Below are 11,030 nucleotides of genomic sequence, written 5' to 3' on the forward strand. Positions count from 1 at the left end.
TTGAGATTTGAAATGGTTAGTTTGAATTTATCATTTTATTTATATGCATGAATAATAATAAAATAATGGAAAATATCAATTTTTATTTGATTTGCCATTTTATAAGAATCTTAGTAAGGTATAACCTAGCTTGAATGCCTTATTAACAGGCCTGGCCATGATGGTAAAACCTGGTTGAAAGGATTCAACTCCCTGTTAACATCTGAGAACATGTTAACATTCTGGCCAAGCGTGACCTGTAAAATCACACAAGCCACCCTTTTTAATAAATTATCTACAGATTTTATCTGTATACAAGTCTATTAATGACTTGATACCTACGGGTTATGACTATGTCATATAGTGGCAGTTGTGGTTTGTAACTCCCTGCCAAGAAAAGAATTATCTACAGATTATATCTGTACACAAGTCTATTAATGGCTTGATACCTACGGGTTATAACTATGTTATATAATGACAGTTGTGGTTTATGACTGTCTGTCTAGTAAAGGATTATTTGTTTAATTATACAATTTATAATCCTATAAAAATCTAAATTTATAATTTAGTAATTGTCCATGTGACTAGGTCTATGGTGCCAATATATATATTTTCATTCCTTGATTGCTAATAAGAGCCTTAATGAAATTTATTAAATTAACTGCTAAGGTTTTTGATACCATGGTTAATAAATCGTCTAGGACGATAATACTGTTAGGTTCTAAATTAGACCTTGTCCTTTATTGTAGCTTAAAGCTACAATGGCCAAATCGGAAGAAACCAACAGTCATACTGGGGAACGCTCAGATAATGCAAAGATTCACGTTACCGGTGCAGAGTTGCAAGCACTGATAGATAATGCTGTCGCCAAGGCTATGGATAGGCAGTTCAAGGAATCTAGTGGTACTCGGAGTAGGACCCGAACAGTGACGCATGTCAAGCCCAAGTCTCATTCTGAGGCTCATAGTAAGCCGCCATCTAAAAAGAGTGAGCCAAAGAAAGTTGAGGATGATAATCACTCCTCCAACCACAGCAGCGTCCCAAAGCAGGAGATTGAGCTGAAACGTGACACGTACAGCAGGTCCTGTACGTACAAGTATTTTGTATCTTGCAAGCCCAGAGATTTCACTAGGGAAAAGGGAGCCGTCGATTGCATGACGTGGATCGACGAGATGGATACTGTGGTTGATATCAGCGGGTGTGCTGATAGGGATGTTGTGAAGTACGCATCCCAGTCGTTCAAGGGAGACGCGTTAGCATGGTGGAAGTCACTACTTCAAGCTGCCGGTAAGGCCGCCCTATATAGCATGAACTGGGATCAGTTTGTAGCACTGATCAAGGAGAACTTCTGTCCGCAGCACGAGGTCGAGCGAATTGAATCGGATTTTGTATCCTTAGTCATGAAGAACCTCGACTGTCAAGCGTATCTTACTACGTTCAACACGTTGTCTCGTTTAGTGCCTTACTTGGTGACCCCGGAGCCGCGTAGGATTGCTCGATTTATTGGGGGTCTGGCACCGGAGATAAAAGCAAGTGTCAAAGCTTCAAGACCTACAACATTTAGATCCGTAGCTGATCTATCCCTCTCCCTCACTCAAGACGTGGTTAGATTGAGAGCCATGAAGAGCTCTGAGGAGAACAAACGGAAACGTGAGGATGACACCTCACGAAGATCTGAAAAGCGACATAGAGGGAACAACGACCACAGGAAAGGGTCGGGGTCTAGGAAAAGTGATCATCAGTCGGGTGAGAAACCCAGATGCAAGATCTGCAGGAGGCACCACTTCGGGAGGTGTCGGTTAGAAACGAAATCCCAGTCTTCAGAGAAACGATGTGGAATCTGCAAGTCCACAGATCACAAAGCTGTGGATTGCAAGAAAATGAAGGATGCAACCTGTTTTGGTTGCAACGAGAAAGGGCATATTCGGCCCAACTGCCCAAAGTTTGCAAAGAAAGCAGAGGAAGGGAAGAAGACTAATGCGAGAGTCTTCAGAATGGACGCAAAGGAAGCAGTCCTTGACGATAACGTCATTACCGGTACGTTTCTTGTAAACGATGTTTTTGCTAGAGTCTTGTTTGATTCAGGAGCTGATAAGTCGTTTGTAGATGATAAATTTTGTAAATTGTTGAACCTTCCTGTTAAAACCTTAAGTGTGAAATATGAGGTGGAATTAGCCGATGGAACCATAGAAACCGCCTCAACTGTTCTAGATGGATGTGTTATATCCATTAGGAATCATTCTTTCCCGTTATCCTTGCTTCCCTTTAAGCTAGCTGGATTCGACATAGTGATAGGCATGGATTGGTTGTCAAGTAACCAAGCCCAGATTCTGTGCAATAGAAAGCAAGTAATAGTTAAGACTCTGTCTGGTGAGTCACTTACTATTCAAGGAGATACCCAGCATGGATTGCCGGAGCAAGTGTCCATGCTCAAGGCATCCAGATGCCTGCGGAAAGGATGTGTCATTTATATGGCACAAGTTACCGTTGATGAGCCGAAGCCGAAGATTGAGGATATCCCTGTTATCTCGGAATATCCTGAAGTTTTTCCTGAAGAGCTACCCGGTTTGCCACCGGATAGGCAAGTAGAGTTTCGGATAGATATCATTCCAGGCGCAGCACCTGTAGCAAGAGCACCATACAGATTGGCACCAACGGAGATGAAGGAGTTGAGGACGCAGTTGGATGATTTGTTAGCTAAAGGTTTTATTAGACCTAGCTCGTCTCCTTGGGGAGCGCCAATCTTGTTCGTTAAAAAGAAGGATGGGTCGATGCGTCTGTGCATCAATTACCGTGAGCTTAATAAGGTCACTATCAAGAATAGGTATCCGTTACCCAGGATCGACGATCTGTTCGATCAACTGCAAGGAGCAAGCTACTTCTCAAAGATTGACCTCAGGTCAGGTTATCATCAGTTGAAGGTCAAGGATGAAGATGTGCACAAGACAGCGTTTAGGACTCGTTATGGACATTACGAGTTCCTAGTGATGCCGTTTGGGCTCACAAACGCACCAGCCGCGTTCATGGATCTCATGAATCGCGTCTGCAAACCTTATTTAGATAAGTTCGTCATTGTCTTTATTGACGACATTCTTATCTACTCAAAGAGCCAAGCTGACCATGAGAAACACCTTCGTTGTATTCTCAAACTTCTGTATCAAGAGAAGCTTTATGCCAAATTCTCGAAGTGTGAATTTTGGCTTCGAGAAGTCCAGTTCCTTGGACATGTTGTAAGCGAGCGTGGTATCCAAGTAGATCCCGCTAAAGTCGAAGCAGTCATGAATTGGCAGGAGCCGAAGACTCCTACCGAGATTCGCAGTTTCCTCGAATTGGCAGGATATTATAGGAGATTCATCGAGAACTTCTCAAGGATTGCTGCGCCCCTAACCTCATTGACCCGTAAGAAGATTAAGTTTGATTGGGGCCCTAAGCAGCAGGAATCCTTTGACATTCTGAAGCAGAAGCTGAGCAATGCGCCAGTGTTGACGTTGCCCGATGGTATAGATGAATTTGTGGTGTATTGTGATGCATCACATACTGGCATGGGCTGTGTACTCATGCAGAAAGGCAAAGTCATTGCCTACGCTTCTCGACAACTCAAAGTGCATGAGAAGAACTACACCACCCACGATTTGGAATTGGGTGCAGTTGTATTTGCTTTGAAGCTATGGAGACACTACTTGTATGGAACCAAGTGTATAATTTATTCGGATCACAAGAGTCTTCAGCATTTGTTCAATCAGAAGGAATTGAACATGCGTCAAAGGCGTTGGATGGAAACTCTAAACGATTATGACTGTGAGATAAGATACCATCCAGGCAAGGCAAATGTGGTTGCCGACGCCTTAAGTAGAAAGGAAAGGGTGAAACCGATCAGAATCAATGCCAAGCGCATTGAGATAAGAAATAATTTGAATGAAAGGGTGTTAGCTGCACAGAAGGAAGCTGTGCTGGAAGCTAACTATCCTGCAGAAAAGTTGGGAGTAACTGAGGAGCAGTTATCCCACGACAAAGATGGGATGCTACGACTAAACGGACGAATATGGGTTCCAGTATATGGAGGACTTCGGGATGTTATCCTCCAGGAAGCCCACAGCTCTAAATATTCCGTTCATCCTGGAGCGGATAAGATGTACCAGTATTTGAAATCAAACTACTGGTGGATTGGTTTGAAAAAGTCCGTGGCCGAGTATGTGGCCAAATGTTTGACTTGTGCGCAGGTCAAGGCTGAGCATCAGAAGCCGTCAGGTTTGCTTCAGCAACCTGAAATTCCCAAGTGGAAATGGGAAATGGTGACAATGGATTTCATCACCAAGTTACCAAAGACGAAAAAGGGAAATGATACCATATGGGTCATAGTAGACAGACTGACTAAGTCAGCTCATTTTCTACCCATCAAAGAGACGTATAGCTCAGATATGTTAGCTCAATTATACGTCGATAAGATAGTAGCGCTACATGGTATACCTATATCTATTATCTCTGATAGAGATACTAGATATACGTCACATTTTTGGAAGAGTTTCCAACAGTCGTTGGGCACTCGTTTGAATTTTAGTACGGCTTACCATCCTCAGACTGATGGTCAGAGCGAGCGTACTATTCAAACTTTGGAAGACATGCTTCGTGCATGTGCGATCGACTTAGGTGGTAGTTGGGATAAGAACTTACCACTGATTGAATTCTCCTACAACAATAGCTACCATTCCAGTATAAAGGCTGCGCCTTTTGAGGCCCTATACGGTAGAAAATGTAGATCGCCCATTTGTTGGGCAGAAGTTGGAGATGTCCAGTTGTCTGGACCAGATATCGTCTTTGAGACGACAGACAAGATCGTTCAGATCCGTGATCGTTTGAAAGCTGCCAGGGATAGGCAGAAAAGTTATGCGGATCCTAAGCGCAAGGATTTTCACTTCGATGTAGGTGAAAAAGTGTTGCTTAAGGTATCACCTTGGAAAGGTGTAATGCGATTTGGAAAGAAAGGCAAGCTAAGCCCGAGATATATAGGACCCTTCGAGATTATCGAACGTGTCGGGTCAGTCGCTTACAAGTTAAACTTGCCTGAAGAGCTTAGTGCTATTCATAATGTGTTCCATATCTGTAACTTGAAGAAGTGTTTCGCTGACGATTCACTGGTTATACCACATACAGATATACACATAGACGAAAGTCTAAAATTTGTGGAAAAACCTTTGTCGATTGAGGATCGACAGGTAAAGAAGCTTCGAAGGAAGCACGTGCCTATTGTCAAGGTCAAATGGGATGCCCGTAGAGGTCCCGAATACACGTGGGAAGTGGAATCCACGATGAAAGAAAAATATCCCCATTTGTTTGAATAAATCTCGGGGTCGAGATTTCTTTTAAGGGGGTGAGGATGTAACACCTCGAAAAATTTCGTCCAATAATGTCTTGACACGTGTCATAAGGTTCCGTTATGTGAAAACATACTTTAGAGGGACTAAAAGTGACAAACAGTGAAAACTATGGAACGTAAGGGTCCAAAGTGTCAACAATGGATAAATAGACTCTATGATAACCCTACATAATGTTTATAACCTTTAACGGATGGTTCATGGATCATACGACGCGGAAATTGCACAAAAGTGAAGTATTGTAAACTATAGGGGCCAAAAGTGTCAACATGTTTAATTTATACCTCTGAGTGAACTTTTGGCAGACCCGAAGCTTTGTATAGCTAAAATATACTCACTAGAATATGTGGTAAAAATTTCATGAAGTTTCGTCAACGTATGAGAAAGTTATGGCCAAAACCGTACTTAAAGGACTAAAAGCGTCAACGTCGAATTTCATGGCTTTTCGGTTGAGCGCAAAGTTATCCGAGGACATTACCATGTTGGTAAAAGTCCTAAGGTTCTTAGAAACCAAGTTTGGGGGTTTACGGGTCGAGAAAAGTAGCCGAAACATCGCGTACAAGTTCAGGGGTCAAAGCTGTCAATACATGAAACTTATTTTGGCTGAACCAGGGTCAGGCGACCCGCCTGGGAAAGCCCAAGCGGGCCGCGTGGGTTGCCCAGCGACAGAAACTTCGGTTTTGGTTGATTTGGGTCCGATTTCAAGTGCCATACAGCTCATTTGCACCTCCAATTAACCCAATAACATGCCATGCATGCCTACTACTACAGTAACCTCGAATTTATGGCCATAAATCAGATTATTGAGCTCATTCTTGGACATTTGCATTAGTAACCAAGTGCTCTCAACATTCAAGAACTTCAAGGCAGCTTTCTGGAGAAAATCTGATCAACAAGGCCGACTCCTAGTGTTCACTAAACGCCTATAGGACTCTTGTAAGCTTTCAATTCGTTCTTTAATCCGTTTTTGTAGTGATTATTGCTAAAAGTCAAACTGGGTGTTCATAACCTTTGACTTTCCGATTAAACGGATTTCTTTCAGTCATTTCTCGAATTGAAACTTGTTATAGATTGGTATTTATGTGGGAAACAAACCCTCTAAAGGGTACCATCTGATTCCCACTACATGCATGATAAATGTCGAGTCAAACCTATTTCTAAAAAGTCAACAGAAGCGATTTTTGTGAAAAATAACATGAATAATGATATAGATGACATGCAATCTGATTTATCATCATAAACAACTTGTAATACATATAAGAATGTGTTTTAATCATCATCAACTCGACAATCTATAGTATAGCCACGAATCGGAACCGAAAGTCTTGTAAAACGATTATTTCATAGACTATCGATTCGGATTCGTACATGCATGTTCGAGATCTGCATTGGAAAGTATTTTTGGCTATTTTTATTTTAGTTAAACTTTCTGGAATTTTCTTTGATTGAGTCTATGCTTAGCCTATTCGAATGCATGTTTCCGATTTATGCATAAAGTTGACTATTTTGCCCTTTTTGATTTAAAACGGGATTTTTGGAAAAGTGAAAGGATAGAAATCTTTATTCCTAATATATGAACTTGCACCGAAAGTTTCGGATCAGTTGGTGGTCCAGATTGTGAGTTATGGCCATTAGCGTAAAACTATATTATAAATTTACATAAACGGTCCTTTTCGCATAGAACCCGTTTCTGGCCACGTTTTGATGCAAAACTTTTTACCAACAGAAGTAATATAATATTCTGGGAATTTTGATGATTTTTAATTAATTTTTGGCTGAACGGATCCTAGATCGCCTAGTCATTTCGGCTTATGTCGGTTTTGACCGTTTTAGCCATAAAATGAGTTTTACACATCCTTTTGACCCGAAACCTTTTTCTACTGATTTTATATGATGAATAAATTATTTTAAGTATTCTGGAAATATAAAAATCTCAGATTTAATTTGAAAACCCGAAAACGCCCTTAAATCGCATATTTAGCGTTTTAAGCGCATAGTAAGCGTTATACTTGTTTTAAATATATAAGACCTATACCTACTGATGTGTTTAGCATATTTTCATATAAAAACAGTAAGAATAAGTATATGAACTCAGATTTCCAGTTTTGGCATTTTTAGCCCTTGTGAAATTACTAAATTGCCCCTACGGTGCATAGTTTGGTTTTAAATGATAAATTTGATATATGGGTCATACCCTACTGATATAATATGTTATATTAAGTATATTTACTATATGAACCAGACCCGAAACTCAGATTTCTAATTTTACCCTTTTATTATCTTTTAAATGACCAAAATGCCCTTCTAAGGCATAAATTGGGTTTAAAATTATTCCGGGCAATATAGAACATAACTTACTGATATAATATCATATTTTAAGCATATTACATCAGGGAACTTGCATTTGAATCATTGGTCTACCCGTATCGCCCTTTTCGCGTTCGGTTCGGTTTACGTAACTAGTTTGCGTAAATTGACCGAAACGGGTCAAACGATATCATTTTATTTCAAAATCCAGAATGTATTTAGTATACCCATATTATACAAGTATTCAAGCTTGTCGGGTCTAAATCACATTCTATCCGGTCTATCGCTTAATCGTGCGTAAACCGTATCATTCCTAAAACTAACCGGTCAAAGCTTAAGCTTAAATAAAAGGCCGTTAGGAATCTAATAGGTTAATTATAAACCTTTGTTCCAGATTAGGAGGCCCGGTAAAAGCTACCAACACTTAGCATTTGTGACTTATACTTGCTCAGGTAAATACATTTTGACTTATTTTCCCTATACGGGCTTGGGGTACGGTATTTAAAATACCGCTTGATCGGGCGCACAAGTCCTGCGCCTTATAGGTGTACAGTCTTGAATAGCTTGTGCGACTTCGTTTAAACAGTGTTGTCTTACTTAAAGGCTTTGGGGGGTTATTGACCGTGTCCCGGATATCCTTGGCATTATCTTACGAGATGGCCACGACCAGAGCACGGGGTGTAGGCGTACACCCGACGTGTATAACTCTTTAATGTGGTGTGTCATTTAATCTCTAGCCCGGACAGCAGATCCCGGGCCACCAGAGATATGAGTGCATGTAAATCGTTCACAAGTTTATATTATATAATTATCCCAAGTTAATAAAAATATTTATGCCTTGTGCATTTAAATCAATTTTCAATCATTTTCAAAATGAGTCAGTCGATTTGTATTTACCAGTGTAAACTGACGTATTTTTCCCAAAAGGTTAAGTGCAGGTACTATACGGAAATAGGCTGGTTGTTTCCTAAGAGCGTCCACTATAGTCTCGCAAGCTCGGACGACAATTATCTGTTGAACTATTTATTTCTATTTTTATTTGATCCGCCTGTGGATCCATTTCAACTACTGTGATATTTATTATTGCACTTTATTTAAAGTTGAAATGTTTCTATTCTGCTTCCGCTGTACATTATTATATTGTGTTGATTGTCTATGACGATGCCAACTACGTCACTGTACCCCACACCGGGCCCACCGGTGACACGTGGAAAACGGGGGTGTGACAACTATATACGGATGGCACATCAAATGAAGATAGTGCAGGAGCAGGACTTAGGTTGGTAAGTCCGTAAAAACATGAGTTCACATACGCCATCCGGTTAGACTTTAAGAGCACAAATAACTAGGCCGAGTATGAAGCGTTTCTCGCTGGTTTGCGATTAGCCATCAAAATGGGAGTCAAACACGTAGAAGCACATGTAGACTCCATGCTTGTAGTAGGGCAGATCAATGGCCAGTACGATGCCAAAGGAGATGTCATGGAACTATACCTAGAGTAAGCACGAACCCTGCTTCAAAGTTTTCATTCTTACAAGGTGCATCACATCAACAGAAGCGAGAACAAGCTAGCTGATGCACTGTGCAAACTCGCATCAACTAGCTTCCAGCATCTGGCCAAAGACGTGCACATTGAAGTTCTAAGCAATCCATCAGTACCATTAAGGCAAGTGAACGTCATCCAACTGGGAGCAACGTCGTGGATGACTCTGATTATCATGTATCTCCAGTCTGGAATATTACCCGAAAGCAAATCTGAAGAAAGAAAAATACAGTACAAGTCCGAACATTACCAAATGCCTGATGGCATTTTGTATAGGAAATCGTACCTCGGACCGTTACTGAGATGCGTAGATCCAGAAGATGCAAATTATTTGATCCGCGAAGTACATGAGGGCATTTGAGGCATTCATGCCGGTCCAAGAATGGTGGTAGCAAAAGTAATGAATGTCGGCTACTACTGGCCAGGGATGTACCTGGATGCAGTCAAGGTCTTGAGGAAATGCAGTGGTTGCCAGAGGCACGCCCCAAAGACAATGCGCCCAAAAAATGAGCTAGTTCCCGTAACAACGGCATAGCCGTTCCAGCAATGGGGTATAGATATGGTTGGACCCTTTCCTGAAGCCCCGGGAGCAGTGAAGTTTATCATGGTCGCAGTAGACTATTTCACAAAATGGGTGGAAGCAAAAGCGCTAGCATCAACCACATCTACTGTGGTGCGAAGGTTCATCTAGGAACAAATAATTTGTCGTTTCGGGCTACCTCTGAGAATCATAACCGATAACGGAACAAATTTCACAGCTGAAGATCTTCAAAATTGGTTCAAGGAGTTGAACATAGAACATACCTTTTCCTCGGTGGCACACCCACAAGGAAATGGTCAAGTCGAAGAAGTAAACAAAAGTATCGTGGACGGTATTAAGGCGAGGCTAAGGACGCAGCGAAGAGGATGGGTTGATGAGTTGCCCAGCATACTGTGGGCCCATAGGACTATGCCAAAGACAAGCAACGGCGAAACACCGTTAAGTCTAGTCTATGGGTCAGGGGCCGTGATACCAGCAGAGATAGGCCTGCCATCTCCAAGGATGCTGTCAATGAATGTTGTCAACAACGAAGAAGAAAGAAGGTTAGATTTGGACCTTCTCGAAGAAAGAAGAGAGATGGCAGCAATCAATGTAGCAAAATACAAAACCAAGCTGGAGAAATACTACAACAGTAAGGTCAGAATCTGCACATTCAACCCCGTAGACTACGTCTTAATAGACAACGCCGAAAGACCGGGAAAACTAGCTCTCAAGTGGGAGGGACCTTACGTTATAGATGAAGTCCTTAGGAAAGGAGCGTACAAGTTGCGCATACTCGAAAACAAAGAAGTCCCCAGGACTTGGAATGCCCAGCAACTGAGAAAGTGTTATATGTAGATGGTCGTAGTTTTTATTTTTCCTTGTAATGAACGGTCTCGCGCCCAACACAGTTGACTTTAATACAAGAATTGATGGCTATCTTATCTCATGCGAATTTTTGTTACAACTGCATATATTACTTCGGGCATACACGAAAACATCAATGGCTCAGACATAGGAAACGTTGTAGACCTCCAAGGCTCATCACAACTAACTGTACAGCCGGGTCAAGAACACACAACTAAAGCCTATCACGCCAAATACCACTTCGTGCCCACCTACACACGAAAGCATCGTAAACATGGTGAAACAAACATTGTAAGACCCCCAAAGCTGAACACAGCCGGGTCAACACAATAACCTGTAAAACGATCACTTCGTATACACGAATCAAACTACGCGCTTAACGATAGAATAAACGTTGTAAAGTTTTTCCAGGCATAACACAATGCAGTGTAAAGCTAGGATG

The sequence above is a fragment of the Helianthus annuus genome, chromosome 2, assembly GCF_002127325.2.
Source record: "Helianthus annuus cultivar XRQ/B chromosome 2, HanXRQr2.0-SUNRISE, whole genome shotgun sequence".
NCBI lineage: Eukaryota > Viridiplantae > Streptophyta > Magnoliopsida > Asterales > Asteraceae > Helianthus > Helianthus annuus.